The following is a 14,999-nucleotide window of genomic DNA, read 5'->3' on the forward strand; positions in this document are numbered from 1 at the left end:
TTATATTTGTCATTTTAAAACCAAGCCATTCAAGTCTGTTTTGTAACTGTGCATTACTCTTTGATTTAGATAAAACTGATTTTCTTCTTTCTATGACAATAACTCGATTCTGAACCCTTTCACATTTGCTAAGGTGGTTCAAAATGACACTAAATCACGAAGTTTCAAGCTGCCCAGGGAAATGCTCTTTTTCAAGTGGATTAATATCTGAGTATAGAAACGATGATCCAAATCCTTTATTATTACTTTTTTAAATCTCAGCCTAAACAATTGTGCTGAGTAATATTCCCTAGGATAACTTAAAAAAGAAAAAGTACTATATTTTCTATGCCGAGGATTCAAAACTTAATCTATGTGCAACCAGTAGCAAAACAGGTTTTCTCTGATTAATTAAATCGGCATCGAAAGCACCTTTCTCTGGAATTCTATTTAATTTTTATTTAACAGTAATCCAGATTTAAAAATTTCAAGATCATCTAATTATTGGGCAGAATCATGATTTATTGGGAACCAATGGTTTTCAACAAAGGGCAACTTTTGCCCCCCAGGGGACATTTGACAATACCGGGAGACATTTTTAGTTGTCCCAGCCTGCAGGTGTGCTACTGCCATATGGTGGATAGAGGCCAGGGATGCTGCTAAGCATTTAACAGCGCACAGGACAGCCCCGCATCCCTGCCCGAGAATCTGGCTCCAAATGCAATAGTGCTGAGACTGAGATACCTGCATTAGACCTTTGATGGATGTAGAGATGCGTGGGAGCTCACATTTTAGTAAAGGATGTATATCCAGATAGTACCATGTAGTTTCCAATAAGGAGATGGTTGGTGTATACGGGTGTACAGCATTGGGACTCATTAGAAAAGGGATGACCTAGGAAACTGAGGAAGATGTAGATATGAGGATTTAAGGTCGATGGAGTGGTAGAGGGGTCTAGCTGGTCCACCCAACCTAAGTCTAACCAGCACTGACTAACTGACTGCAGGACATAGGCTGAGTGGCACTGGGTAGTATGGAGTCTCTCACTCCCAGGTCATTCAAAGAAAACCAATAGCCATTATTGCCATGGAAGTGAGAGAATATGACAGCAATGAACCAATCATAAATCACAGCCAGGGAGTGTTCTTGGGGTGGTAAATGTACCGACAAGGGCTTAGATCGCTGGCATCTTAATGGTTAACTCAGGATTCCCAGGGAGACTTTAGGCGAGGGTCAAAGGGACCACACAGCCTCAGAAGAAGTGGGGTTCTGCCCTGGGACCTGAATCCGGGTGAGGCCACATGGAATAAGCGACACATGAGAAGTGTACAGCATCGTGAGTGATGATAGAGACCACATTTGGATAGGGGATCAAGAGGGCTTTGTGAAAGGCACTGGACTTTGAAGAGAGGAGATTCAGAGGTCAGGAAGAAGGCATGAGCCAGGAAGGGCTAATCGTAATCATTAACTCTTGGGATGCTCAGTAATTATTACATGTGTTTTGTGACTTTATAATCTGTGTATAGTGGGTGCTCAAGAAATGATTGTTCTTAAAGTTTTAATTCATTGTTCTAAAGCTCTTCTAATTGTAAGTTAGGATCCCTACTTTTTCTTAATCTTTGATTGAATTTTGGTTCTTAAATTTCCATCTGCTGAGAAATATTGGTTTTTTTTGTTATTGTTTCTTGTTTTTTTTTTAAATTTACAATTTAAATTTAAAAAAATTTTCAGTTAAAGTTGACTTACAATATTATATTAGTTTAAGGTGTACAGCATAGTGCTTAGACATTTATATAACTTTCAAAGCTATCACCCTGTTAAGTCTAGTACCCATCTGACACCATATGTAATTATTACAATATTATTAACTATTTTACCTATGCTGTACTTTACATTCTCATGTGTTTTTATAACCAGCAATTTGTATTTCTTAATCTCTTCACCTTTTCATTCATCGCCCCAACGCCCCTCCCATCAAAATATTCTCTGTATCTATGAGTTTGTTTCTGTTTTGTTTGTTTCTTTTGTTTTTTAGATTACACATATAAGTGAAATCATATGATATTCGTTTTTCTCTGTCTGACTTATTTCAATTAGCATAATACCCCTAAGTTCATTTGTGTTGTCGCAAATGGCAGAATTTCATTCTTTTTTATGACTGAGTAATATTCCATTGTATATATGCATCTCTTCTTTATCCATTCCTCTGTTGATGGACATATAGGTTGCTTCTATATCTTGGCTATTGTAAATAATGCTGCAATGAAAAACGGGGTGAATTAGTGGTTTAGATGTTTTCAGGTAAATATCCAGAAGTGGAATTGCTGAGTCATATGGTAGTTTTATTTTTGAGTTTTTGAGGAACCTTCATACTGTTTTCCTTAGTGGCTGCACCAATTTACAATCCCACCAACAGTGCATGAGGGTTCCCTTTTCTCTACATCCTTGCCTACACTTTGTTTATTTATTGATGATAGCCATTCTGACAGAAATGAGATGATATCTCATTGTGGTTTTGATATGCATTTCCCTGATGGTTAGCGATTTTGAGCATCTTGTCATGTCTATCAGCCATCTGTATGTCCTCTTTGGATAAATGTCTATTCAGGTCCTCTGCACATTTTTTAATCAGATTGTTTGTTTTTTTGGTGTTTTGTGAGTTCTTTATGTATTTTTTGGATATTAACACCTTACTGGAGAGAAATATCATTGATTATTCACAATAGGGACCTTGTTATACGTGTCCCTTGAGATTTTGTTTTAAATTAATTAAAATATTTTATTATGTAATATTTGCTACTTTCAAAAGAGTATGTGGAACATTATAATAGTTAATATATGACATATAACATAAAATGCAACATTGCTAATGCTACATCTTCCTGTTGTGCTACTCCTCTACTTGAATTTCGTTTTCAGTGCCTTGATGTTTAAAATATAATTTAATCACATGTGTAACTGTCTCCATGATATTCAGTTTTTGTTTTTAATTGTTAAACTTATAAAAATGATTTCATACTCTACACAGTCTTCTAGGTTCTACTTTGTTTTTCATTTAACATTATGTCTCTAAGATTAATCTTTATTTGCCGGTATGTATTTTTGTTACTATATAATAAATTTATATAGTAATTTTGAAATCATTCCATTGTGAGATTATTCCATAATTTTTCTATCTATTGTCTGGTTGATAGATGGGTTATTTCCAGATTTTTACTATTTTGAATAAAGCTGCTATGAATACTATAGTATATGCAATAATGTCATTAGGGCAGTGCCTTTCAAAGGATTTTGTTTTAATCTTAATCCAACAGGACATATATACAAATACCTCTATCTCTCTATGCATCTATCACTTTAAAAAATCCAAAATGTAATACTACTCTGAAAAATGACTCTGGTAAATTTCAATCTAATTATAAAAATGCTGATAGAAACACAATAAATTGACTTCATTAATCATTTCTATCTAAAATTTGAAAACTGGTCTAAGATATGTACCAGGTTGTGGAATTACTAAGTTTTACCATAGGCAAAATTTTAATTTCACAAAGTGATGGCAAATTGTTTCTAAGGTGCTTGATCCGCCTATGCCTGCCAATTTTTGTTAATTGTATTTATATCAACACTTGGTATTTCAGACAAAATTAGGTTTTCAACAAGAAGTCTATTAACTTAGTTAATCAAATGAGGGCATATTAATGATTTTTACTTATGTTCTAATTTTACGATTAAAAATTTTTAGCCAAATAAAGTGCCAGGATTTCTAGATGACTGTTTGAGATCTTGCTTTGAAATGTCTTCACATTTTCTTTGCTTAAAAGTACATCTTGTTTATTCTGTTTACTTTGCTGCTCAAGTGTGCAACTATTGATCTATCTCGGTTGTAGCTTCGTGCTTGATTATTTTAAGTTAAGCATCACTGAGAAACTGTCTGCTGAGTAAAAGTTAAACCGACTGAGAAAGCAGCTGTGTTGTCCCTGATGTTGTATGACACATTTCACTCTAAAAAGGCTGAGATTTTAATGGACAGTGGTAATGTCAGTTTTAAAGCTCAGAGGGTTGGTTAAGTATGTAAACAGGCTGCTCAATGGAAAGTTTTGGTTGATTTTGTCAAAATGTGGCTTTTTATAGACCCAGCCTTAATATCTGAGGCTTCATAGTAAGATCTTAGTTCGGCTAATTTGTGGGCCTGTCATTTTTAAGGTTGAGAATGTCTTCCTGATATTTTCTTTATACTTGCTAGAATAGCGCTTCTGTATGTTGATACATCTCTTCTTGGCCTTTGCTATGTTTTATGACTCCTTAGCATGTGAAAATCTCCTCGTTAGTCTAGATTCAGTGACTAAATCTACATAGAAAGAATTTTTGTTGTGCACAGTAACTGACTTGGTTATTCACAGATATCCCCTTGGTTAATGGGTAATCCACCATAACCTCGTAAGGCACTTTTCTTATGTCTCTCTGGCCTGGGTGGCTCCAACAAGAGGTAAACTTCTTTCCAATTTAATCTTTCAAGTCAGTGGCACAATCAAGCCTCATTACCCGGTAATGCCATTTTGTATATATCTCAACAATGGTATCATCATCATTGACAAAAATATTTCCAACATGATCTGGACTCTATGTCATTCTTCTGGGCATATTTTCCTGGCTCAAGAATGTACAGAGCTGATCACAATGGATGAATTCACTTTTACTCCTGTACAGATTCTGTTTCTGTTGTGTTTTCTTTTTAGTTTCTGGATTCTTTCTCAACAGCGAGAATCTGCAGTGGAGGTCTAAAGAAGTACGTGGCTCACACGGTGAGAAAGCAGATGCCACATGAAATGGAAGGAGGATTTGAATTTATAGTGCAGAAATATTAAGTTTAATTGGTATCATTTCCTCAGTTATACCATATCTGCATTTTCAAGAGACTTCTACCTGTAGAAACGGTAACAAGCTGGAGCAGTTCAAGTTCATGCCCCAGAGTCCATCCACCTTCGGGCTAGGGAACAGGGGAACTGTCCTATGAGTACCAGCTACAGATCATGGGTCTCACTGGGCCTGGTACCATGAGGAAAATCCATTGCCCCAGGCTGGCCCAGAGTTTCAGACTCTCTGTGATGAAATCACTCTTTTGCCACCTTGTTGAAAATAAGAATAAAACAAAGCCTAAAATAGCCCCCCAAATATCTTTTATTACACTTTTAAGACTCTAAATATTTTGAAGGAGTTTAATGGCATTTTTTACTGACTTAGATTCTTTTAATTCTTTAGAAAATGAAGGTTTTGAATCTGGGAAGCTGTTCAGTTTTAGTACACAGCACAGCACCGAGCACATGGTAGAAACTCAATAAATATTTGTTGACTGAATCAAAGAATGAGTGAAAATGTTGAGAATTACTTCAGGATGGCTTCCCATAGGATATTTTAAAGAGCTTTTTAGAAATAATCCCTATTCTTTCCAGTGCATCTAAGCTCAAGTGAAGATAGAAAAATGGTTTAAGTCATACTGGGCATATGGTCATTCTTCTGAATTTCTCAGAGGACCAAAGTCGAAAAGAGGAAAAGTGAAAGGTCACTTGTGTTTACCATAATTGGGTTTATGGCTAGAGTTATGGAAATTAATTTAAAGATTTAGAGGGTGATAAACCCCATATATATTACTTGTTTGTTGACATATGAGAAGTGCTGAATGAAAAATAGGGAAAGTTTTGAAACATGTTTTAGCCTTCTGTGTGGCGTGGTTGCGATGCATGGTTCTGACATTCCAGTTTTAGGCTGAGCCGCCTTTATTATTTATTTATTACATAGAAGGGGTGTGTGTGTGTGTGTGTGTGTGTGTGTGTGTGTTGGAGGGGAGCTCATTTCCTTAACACTCATCAGGGTTAAAAAATGACACCAAGGCTGTCCTGAGATGATTTCACAGCAACGAGAAGGTAGAAATATACCTAGTTACCTACAAAATCAACCTTAAAACACTCTTTAAAAAAGAGAAGTATCCCTTTTCCAAATGTGAGCTAAGCTATTCTACATGGATTTTCTTTTCTTCTGTTATTTAGAACAATACAGCTTATCTGTTTTCTGAAGGACATACTGGGAACATTTTTAAAAGTGGTTTATTGACTATATCAATGAAATAATACTTTTTTGTATTGCTTACAAAAAATCTGGAACAGCTTTTAAAATTCTTAAAGTTTTAAGGATGTTTGGTGTTTTGATGGGCAGAGTTTATAAGATAAAGTGTCCTCAAACTAATTTGATTTGCGCTGCAGTTTGCTAACAATGATGTTCTTTAGTGCCCCACAAAAACGTTTAGAGAAAATGGCCAGAATACATTTTTAAAGTTAGAATTATATTTTAAAAGTAAAATGTAAAAGTGAGATCTCTTAAGTCTACTAAAGAGTCTACATTGTTCCTAAAGAGTTAAATATATCTTTAAAAGCAAAAATTTGTAAAGTTTAGCAGTTAACTCTAGCAACTGCAACATCAAGTACTTGGTAAATATTTATTGAAAAAAAGGATATTTATTTTTGAAACGCTGTACATGTTTCAGATTTTTGTAAATCGAATCATACTTTTACATTTGTTATGAATCATTTTGTAGGACAAATAATCTCTCCCAAATTTATATTTATAGTAAACTCAGATTTTCTTAGGTCAGAATTGCTTTGAGTAAGGATACCTCTAAGATGCCTGTGTTGCATCTAAGATCTAGTTTATTCTTTTTGAGGTTGCTAAGGTACAGAGGTTTGATTTTTTTTTTTTAAGGATAACAGTTATTCACCAGTTTATAAACAATTCAGTAAAAATAGATTTCTAAGGATCTTCAATTTGTAGTTGATAAATTATTCATGCTGAAATAGTTGGCCTTGATTCTTATTCTCCTTGAGAATGTAGAATGTTTAATATGTGGAATCAACATATTAAAAGTTACAAACATAAGAGAAAAGAAAGTATTGCACTGTCAATAATGAAATAGTATACATTTGGGCATACATGAAATTTCATGTATTCAGAGCACTCTAATACAAATAATAAAATGCATTAAAATTTGGCCTAAATGAAGAATAAGCTCTAAGTCACACACAGTCTATTTTGTGGCAACCCTATTTGTGTCTCATTGTGAGTCAAAGACCTTTTTCATTTCTATTATCTTGTTTGTCTGCTGAATTCTGGCTGTGTAATTAAAGTTTTAGGATAAGTAAGAGCTCCTTTTGAATGGGTTGTCTTTGTAAGATGTTTCTACCTACTAAGTGGGAATGTAAGACTTACCTGGGGAATGAAAAACATGGAGCCACATTTGAGAGTAAATCACACTGATTTTTGAATGGATACTGGGAATCCAGCCTTCTTGTAGTTTTACCAAGAGCTGAACCAAAATCTGTAGACATCTCAGAGAGACTAATCATGGTACTGCTTCAAAATGTGGTGGCGGGAGGGAAGTTAATCTTTGTTAATAAAAAGTTTATGCAGAAAGAAGTTCAGGTATGAAGCAGAATCAATGCTTGAGAAAACAATAGACACAATATTTCCCACTGTTTTACTCTTCTCTGTTATCTATCGATTGTGATCTTTCTGACTCTGGAGGTATTTTCCAGTCGATACGAAGTTTAAGAAGTACGGAAGTGACGAATCTTCCACCCTTCTCTCCCACCACCATTCCCTTTCCAAAAGTAACTGATGTTGTTAGTTTTTGTGCATCCTTTCAGAGTTATGAATGTGATTTATCTCCAGCCCCTTCCTCTAAGTTATTATATTAAAGGATTCAAAAGATAAGGAACATAAGAAACGTAAATAGTCTGTATTACCATTTCAGAATTTCTTCTGACTGCCTAATTTCCAAGTGCTGACTGGTATGCTCATCACAAAAAATATTTAGAAGTGTTACTTTTTACCCACTTAAGAGCACAGCCTACTTGGTAGGAATGTGACCAGTTTACAGTTTGAGAGTTTATCATCGTAAGCGATATTTTTGCGACTCTAATAGTTAAGTGCCCAAGTACCTGCTAGGCTGTACTGCTTCTTGATCCAGGTCTGGTCACCTCCTTGTGACCAGAGAGTCCAGTGGTAAAGGACACAGGTTTTGGGTTGAGTGGTGAGCAAACCTCATTTTTCATGAGTAGAGGAGGAGCCTGCAATGGCTTTGTTGTCAGCCATGCTGACTGACTGGTCCCCGCAGGAACTTGCCTTTTGTTTTCTACCAAGTATTTCAGAACACACTCCCCATTTACCACCTTTCTTTGTGCCTCAAATCTCTGCCCCCACCAGTCTTACTCAGATTTCTCAAGATAATCTTGGAGAAGGGATGCTCTCATCTTCCTGTGACCAGATGGACAAACCTAGCTGTGTCTGCCCTTATTCTCTCCTTTTCCCGTCTGTGGTCCCCCTTCCTCTATCTTTTGCAATGTGAATCTCTTCTTTTTGCTGATTAATTCCTCTTAATCTATAAGATGCTCTGCAGAAGCCCTCATCTTAAAACAACAGAACTAAATAATACATCACCGATCTCACCTTCCTCAGCAGCACTCAACCCTGTCTGTCTCCCTGCTTGTCTCCCATCCCACCCTTCTCCATGGAAGCAGCCAGTGTGATCATTTAAAACTATGCCAAATCATTTAACTTCTTTGCTTTCGAAACCCATTCAAAGGCTCCCCTTTGTACTTAAAATCTATTTTCCATATATCGCCTTCAAGGTCCAGTAGGAGCTGCCTCCAGTCTCCCCCCATCCTCCTGCCTCACCTCCAGCTGCTCACCTCCTTGCCCACTCCTTTCCTTCAGTTTCCCAGATGCACCAAATTCTCCCATCCCTGTGCGACCATCTGAGAACTTCTGCCTGGAATTCTCATTCCACAACCGCTGAAGAGGCTGGCACTTCCTCATCCTCTCAGTTTGTTACCTCCTCAGTGAGTTCCTCACCAGTAGATCCAAGGAGGTCCCTCACCCTTGCTTTTCTCTGTCCCTGTGCCATGTCTGTTGACTGTGTAATACTCCATGGTTTGTTAACATTGGCCTGCTTAATATCAAGACAAGACTCTAAGTTCCATGAGGGTCAGGGCCACGTCTGCGTTGCTCGCCACTAGGCGTTGCTTGGACCGTTGTAAGCATTCCTAGTAGCTTTGTTTGTTGAGACGTATGAATGATGAATGCTGCCTTACAAACCAAGGCTTGGCTCTGGTTATCCTTTCCTTTACATAGAGCCAGTCTTTCGGTTGTGCTACATGCCCCTTTAGAATCACGGCCTTTTGGAGGTTGAAGAGACTTTGGAGGGCTTCTACTTCCTGTCGTGCATGCCCCTTCCCTCATCATCATGCTTTTCAGTGGAGCTCAGACCCAGCCTTGGGTTCTGGTGCTCTGTTGCTCAGTCTCAGCATGAGGGCGGAGGCAGCCAGTGTTGCCTTCCTCCCGTCTCCTCTGGGGGCAGGATTCTGTTGCAGTGACTGAGGAAGTGGGACTGGATGGAGCCAGAGTGCTGGGGTCTGAATGCTTTCGCTGCCACTTACTAGCTGTGTGATCTTTTGCAAGTTGTTTAATTTTCAGTGTGCCTCAGTTTCCTCATATGTAAAGATCACTTCGGGTTATGCCTTACGATACAAACCTGTGACTGCCACTCATTTGGAGCATGTAGGGATAATAGACTAGTTTAAGTGAGGACAGTTTGAAATACATACATCTGTGTGTGTGTGTGTGTGTGTGTTTTCTCATCAAGAAAGAAACCAGTACAGCAATAAGACTTCTTTCGGGTGTTCTTTTGGATGTTTTTACCCTTTGAAGGCACTTCTTATTGTTGTATTAATTACTGGTTTACAAAAAGTGTCGCTAATGTACTCAAGGAAACAGTCTGTTCCTTTAAAGGAATTAACTATTCCTTTGGCAACTGTGTCCAAATTCTAAATTTGATTAGTGAACCAAGTTTTATAGAGGGGATACCAAGGTTTACTTAATGTTAGTCTTGAGTTATAGGGTCAAAATTGATAAGGTTGAAATAATGAAACGAAGATGTTCTGTCACGGTGGATGATTTTAGAGTGGGCCCTTCCAGAATGGGCAAATGATGACCCCCGGGCTGACTGCTGTACAGCTGGAAGGTGATGTAGACCTTTCTTGGCCACAGTGACCGAGAAGCAGTGCTCAGGAAGGATTGTCCAAAGATTCCATTTATTCAGTGCTTGGGCATGGACACAGAGCAGCCAACAACATATCCATTGTAAACAATACTTTTTGAATTTTATTTTCTTCAGGATTAAAATCACCAATTGAATCTTACAAGGAGTGGAAATAATCTTGAGTAACTGCTAACAGGAGTTGGATTTAAACTGACAACTTAAAAATAGAAGGTTCGTATCACCCTAACTTTGATCCTGCCTGGCAAATTTGATTTTAGTGTGGAATTATGTACACTTAAATCATGGTGTACGCATGTGGTCAGTGCCGCTTTTCTTGTAAACAGTCCTGTTTATTTTAAAAACTTGAAAATGATAAGTTGTTTTGCTCACTCGGTTGGGGTTTATTGTAAAACCCAGATGCCAGAAAAAGAGAGCACTGTTTTTGTGCTTGAGAGCACATGAAGGGGACCATGAGTGAACTGGTAAAGGGACGGTCATGGTGCTTTTTTTTCTCTTCTGCCTGAAGAAGGAAAGCTCTGATAGTCGACAAATGGCATTGGTGGCAATTGGGAATGTGAAGGCCTTGGTGAAGGTGTCTAACACCATAATACATTTTCATTCTTATTCCTTAATGGCAATAAAAATAATGCTAGAAAGAAACAATGCTAGAGAGAAAAGTAGGAATTGTGTTGTGTTGGTAGATGACATTTATTATTAAAAGGAGAAAAAGTTGAGAACCATATGATTTCACTCATATGTGGGATATAAAACTGAAAGCATCAGACGAACAAGACAGAAACTCATGGACACGGACAACAGTTTTGTGGTTACCAGAGGTTGGAGTGGGGAGGTAGATAAGGGTAAAGAGGGTCAAATATATGGTGACAGAAGGAAATTTAACTTTGGGTGGTGGACACACAATGCAATAAATATGTGACATCATTGTACACTTAAAACCTATATAACTTTATTAATAAATTTATAAAATAAGTAAAATAATAAAATAAAGTAAAAGTCCATTTGACAACCATGGAAGAAAAATTATTGTTTTGCTCTGCTCTGTGCATTACAGCTTCATGAGTGACGGTCTCTTCCTCGGACTTCCCGGGGTGGGGCAACGTAGCTTAACAGCAGCTGATGAGCCCTGCAATCCCATGCGGCAGTTGTAGCCACAACCATGGCATCATGGAAGCATCACCTAGCCCCTCTTGATCTGCAGATGAGGAAATAAGGTGGCCTAGAGGGACCGTATGACTTGCCAAAGATCGCACAGTTGATGTGTAACAGGGATACACAAATTTTCTTACAGAAGTGAGAATTTAGCCACAAAAAAATTATCAGAAAACTATTCTAACCCACCAAGTTAGTATATATATATTTTTTTTTTACCTTTTTTTTTTTCACCCAACAATTTTTTGTTTATGGTGACATTGGTTAACAAAATCTGGTAAGTTTCAGGTGTACAATTTAACAGTAAGACATCTATATATATATTGCATTTGTGTATTCACTACCCACAGATTTCTTTCTGTCAGCACATATTTGACTCCTTTTATCCCAACTACCTCCCCGCTAGTTTTTTTTTAACTAACTTAAATTCCTCCAAGTACCTCTCAGTTGTCATCCAGGAATCCTTACAGAACCCCTTGCTTTGGCCATGGATGACGACTCTGTAGCTCTTGCTATACTTTGTAGAAATTATCTGATCATGTGTTTGTTATAAATCCTTCCTGTACATTCATCTTTAAAAGATAGAGCATAATTTAAAGTTTATTTTGTTTCAAACTTTTTTGTTCTTTATAGTAATGGAGTAACTACAAGCAATATCAACAATCCCTCTTATTTTTGCTAGAGTTTTATTTATTTATTTATATGGTGACATTGGTTAACGAAATCCAATAAGTTTCAACTGTACACTTTAACCATAAGGCATATATATATATATATTTACTCTGTATGTTCATCTCTCATAGTTAGATTTCTTTCTATCATCACATATTTGATCCCCTTTACCCTGTCTACCTCCCTCACCCGCCTCCCCGCTACCCTCTGGTAACCCCTAGTCCTTGTCCATGTCCATGAGTCTCTGTTTGTTTGTCCTATTCATTTGTTGCTTTTAGGTTTATATCCCATATGTAAGTGATATCATGTGATTTTCAACTTTTTCTGTCTGGCTTATTTCACTTAGCATGATTATCTCGAGGTCCATCCATGTTGTCGCAAATGGCAGTATTTCATCTCTTCTTATGGCTGAGTAATATTTCATTGTATATATGTACCACAGCTTCTTTATCCCATCATCTATCGTAGGATACTTCGGTTGTTTCCATGCCCTGGCCACTGTGAATAATGCTGCTATGAACATTGGTGTGCAAATATCTTTACAGATATGGGTTTTCAAGTCTTTGGAGTAAATACCCAGGAGAGAGATTGCTGGATCATCGTACATCGATTCTTAGTTTTTGAGGAACCTCCATACTGTTTTCCATAGTGGCTATACCAATTTGCAGTCCCACCAGCAGTGTATGACGGTTCCTATTTCTCCACATCCTCTCCAGCATTTGTTACTGCTTGTTCTGTTGATTATAGCCATTCTACCAGGTGTGAGATGGCATCTCATTGTGGTTTTGGTTTGCAATTCCCTAATAGCTAGTGATGTTGAGCGTCTTTTCGTATATTGATTGGCCATTTGTATGTCCTCTAGGGAGAAGTGTCTGTTCAGGTCCTCTGCCCGTTTTTTGATTGGATCATTACAGTTGATTTTTAATGACCTCTGAAAGTGCTCTTTATAAAATATTATGCTGTGACTGGAGAATGATGTTTTCAGGACATCATGGTATGTTAGAGCATATATTCTATGGGCTTTTAATTGATCTGACACAGGTTAACACCGCTGAACAAATTTGGGTGGGGTGCGGATCTGCGTGGTTGATATCAGTGTGACAGCTCACTAAAGGTGAGCAAGGCTCTTTGTTCCACTAGTGGCTAAAACATTATAGGAATGAGAATGAAATAACCTTTGTGAGCCTTAAACCGCTCCCTTGGACAAATAGGAACTGCTAACACAGACAAGAACCTGAAATCTTAGTGTTAGTGAGATTCCAAGATTGATGCATTTTTTTACATTTACTTTATTAAAAGTATATCAAAGATATAAACAAGTGTAGAAAATAATATTTCGAACATCTGTGTACCTACCAGTTATCCTTATTGTTATTTTCTATTCTTTTCCTTCCCTGCCCAGAGATCACTATTACAAATTTGATGTTTACTACTCTGAGATTCTAAATGTGACTCTTTGATGCATCCCTCAATGCAACAATCCCTGTGTAATGGGACAGGAACCATGTCTTTTGGCAACAAAACCATAGTTTTGGAGCTGTTGTGAGACCATTATGAAGATTTGAAATGTGCCAGTGAGACCAGATTGCGGAGCCAAATTCTCAGACCCTAGATTTTTGACTACCATTGACTCTTGAATAACATGGGCTTGAACTGTGCGGGTCCATGTATACATGGACTTTTTAAAATAAATGCTTATACTGTTTTCAGTCTGCAGTTGGAAGTTTGCGGATGTGAAAGGCCAACTGTATATATTGATTTATGCCATTTTATATATAGGAGACCTTATCATTAGTGCATTTTGGTGTCTGTGGGTGGGGGAGATGTCCTGGAACCACCGCCCGTGGATATAAAGGGTAATTAGAGAATCAAAAGTTGTATGCAGATTTTCAACTGGGGGTGCAGGTTGGGGCCCCAATCCCCATGTTGTTCAAGGATCAAATGTGGTCAGTATTTCTTCAAGGGAGGAGGAGGGATTGTGGCTCCTCCTCCTCCAACAGACATGGTTTAAGGAACGGTATGGTTTAGAGGTGGTACTTTTTAAACTGATTCTAATTCATAATAATAAATAAGTTTTGTATTGTGACCCTTGACACATGCATATATTCACACACACACATTCACAGAAGAACACATTTAAAAACTATTTTCTAACCATTTATTTTTTTAAAATCTTTTTTCAGTTACATTAGCATACAATATTATATTAGTTTCAGGTGTACAACATGGTGATTAGACATTTATATAACTTACGAAGTGACCACCCTGATAAATCCAGTACCCATCTGATACCATATATAGTTATTAGCATATTATTGACTATATTCCTTATGCTGTACTTCACATCTCCATGACTGTTTTGTAACTACCAATTTGTACTTCTTAATGCCTTCGCCTTTTCGCCCTCTTCCACCCTCCTCCCATCTGGCAACCATCAAAATGTTCTCTGTATCTGAGTTTGTTTCTGTTTTGTTTGTTTATTTTGTTCTTTAGATTCCACATGTAAGTGAAATCATATGGTATTTGTCTTTATCTCATGTTACAGATGGCAAGATTTTATTCTTTTTTATGGCTGAGTAATATTCCATTGTATGTATGCACCACCTCTTCTTTATCCATTTATTCATTGATGGACACCCAAGTTGCCTCCATATCTTGGCTATTGTAAATAATGCTGTAATGAACTTATAGATTCATATGTCCCTTCAAAGTAGTGTTTTGGGTTTGTTCGGATAAATACTCAGAAGTAGGATTCCTGGGTCCTTCTTTGTCTCTTGTGATAGCCTTGGTTTTAAAATCTATTTTGTCTGGTATAAGTATTGCTACCCCAGCTTCTCCCCCCACCCCCTGCCCATTTTCATGAAATATCTTTTTCCATCCCTTTACTTTTAGTCTGTGTGTCTTTCAATCTGAAGTGAGTCTCTCGTAGGCAGCATATGTAAAGGTGTTGTTTTTTTATCTATTTAGTCACCCCGTCTTTTGACTAGAGCATTCAGTCCAATCACATTCAAATCAATTGTTGATAGATATTGCCATTTTATTATTCATATTTACCTTTTCTTCTTCTTCTTCTTCTTCTTCTTCTTCT

General features: G+C 37.3%; 1 protein-coding gene across 9 annotated transcripts in view; it reads left to right on the forward strand.

The window, feature by feature from the left end:
- SMAD9 (SMAD family member 9) overlaps positions 1 to 14,999 on the forward strand; it is a 69,716-nt gene that overhangs the window by 22,784 nt on the left and 31,933 nt on the right. For 5 of the 9 annotated variants that reach the window (XR_003047437.1, XM_025049517.1, XM_025049521.1 and 2 more), the window contains one exon: positions 10,205 to 10,300. The exons of 3 other annotated variants lie outside the window; for them this stretch is intronic. The gene's annotated coding sequence lies outside the window, so the exon portion shown is untranslated. Of the gene's footprint in view, positions 1 to 4,471; positions 4,785 to 10,204; positions 10,301 to 14,999 lie in introns of those variants that run through there. One more of the 9 variants, XM_015592454.2, reaches the window with a different exon arrangement.

Source organism: Pteropus alecto, unplaced genomic scaffold, assembly GCF_000325575.1.
Source record: "Pteropus alecto unplaced genomic scaffold, ASM32557v1 scaffold16, whole genome shotgun sequence".
Taxonomy (NCBI): domain Eukaryota; kingdom Metazoa; phylum Chordata; class Mammalia; order Chiroptera; family Pteropodidae; genus Pteropus; species Pteropus alecto.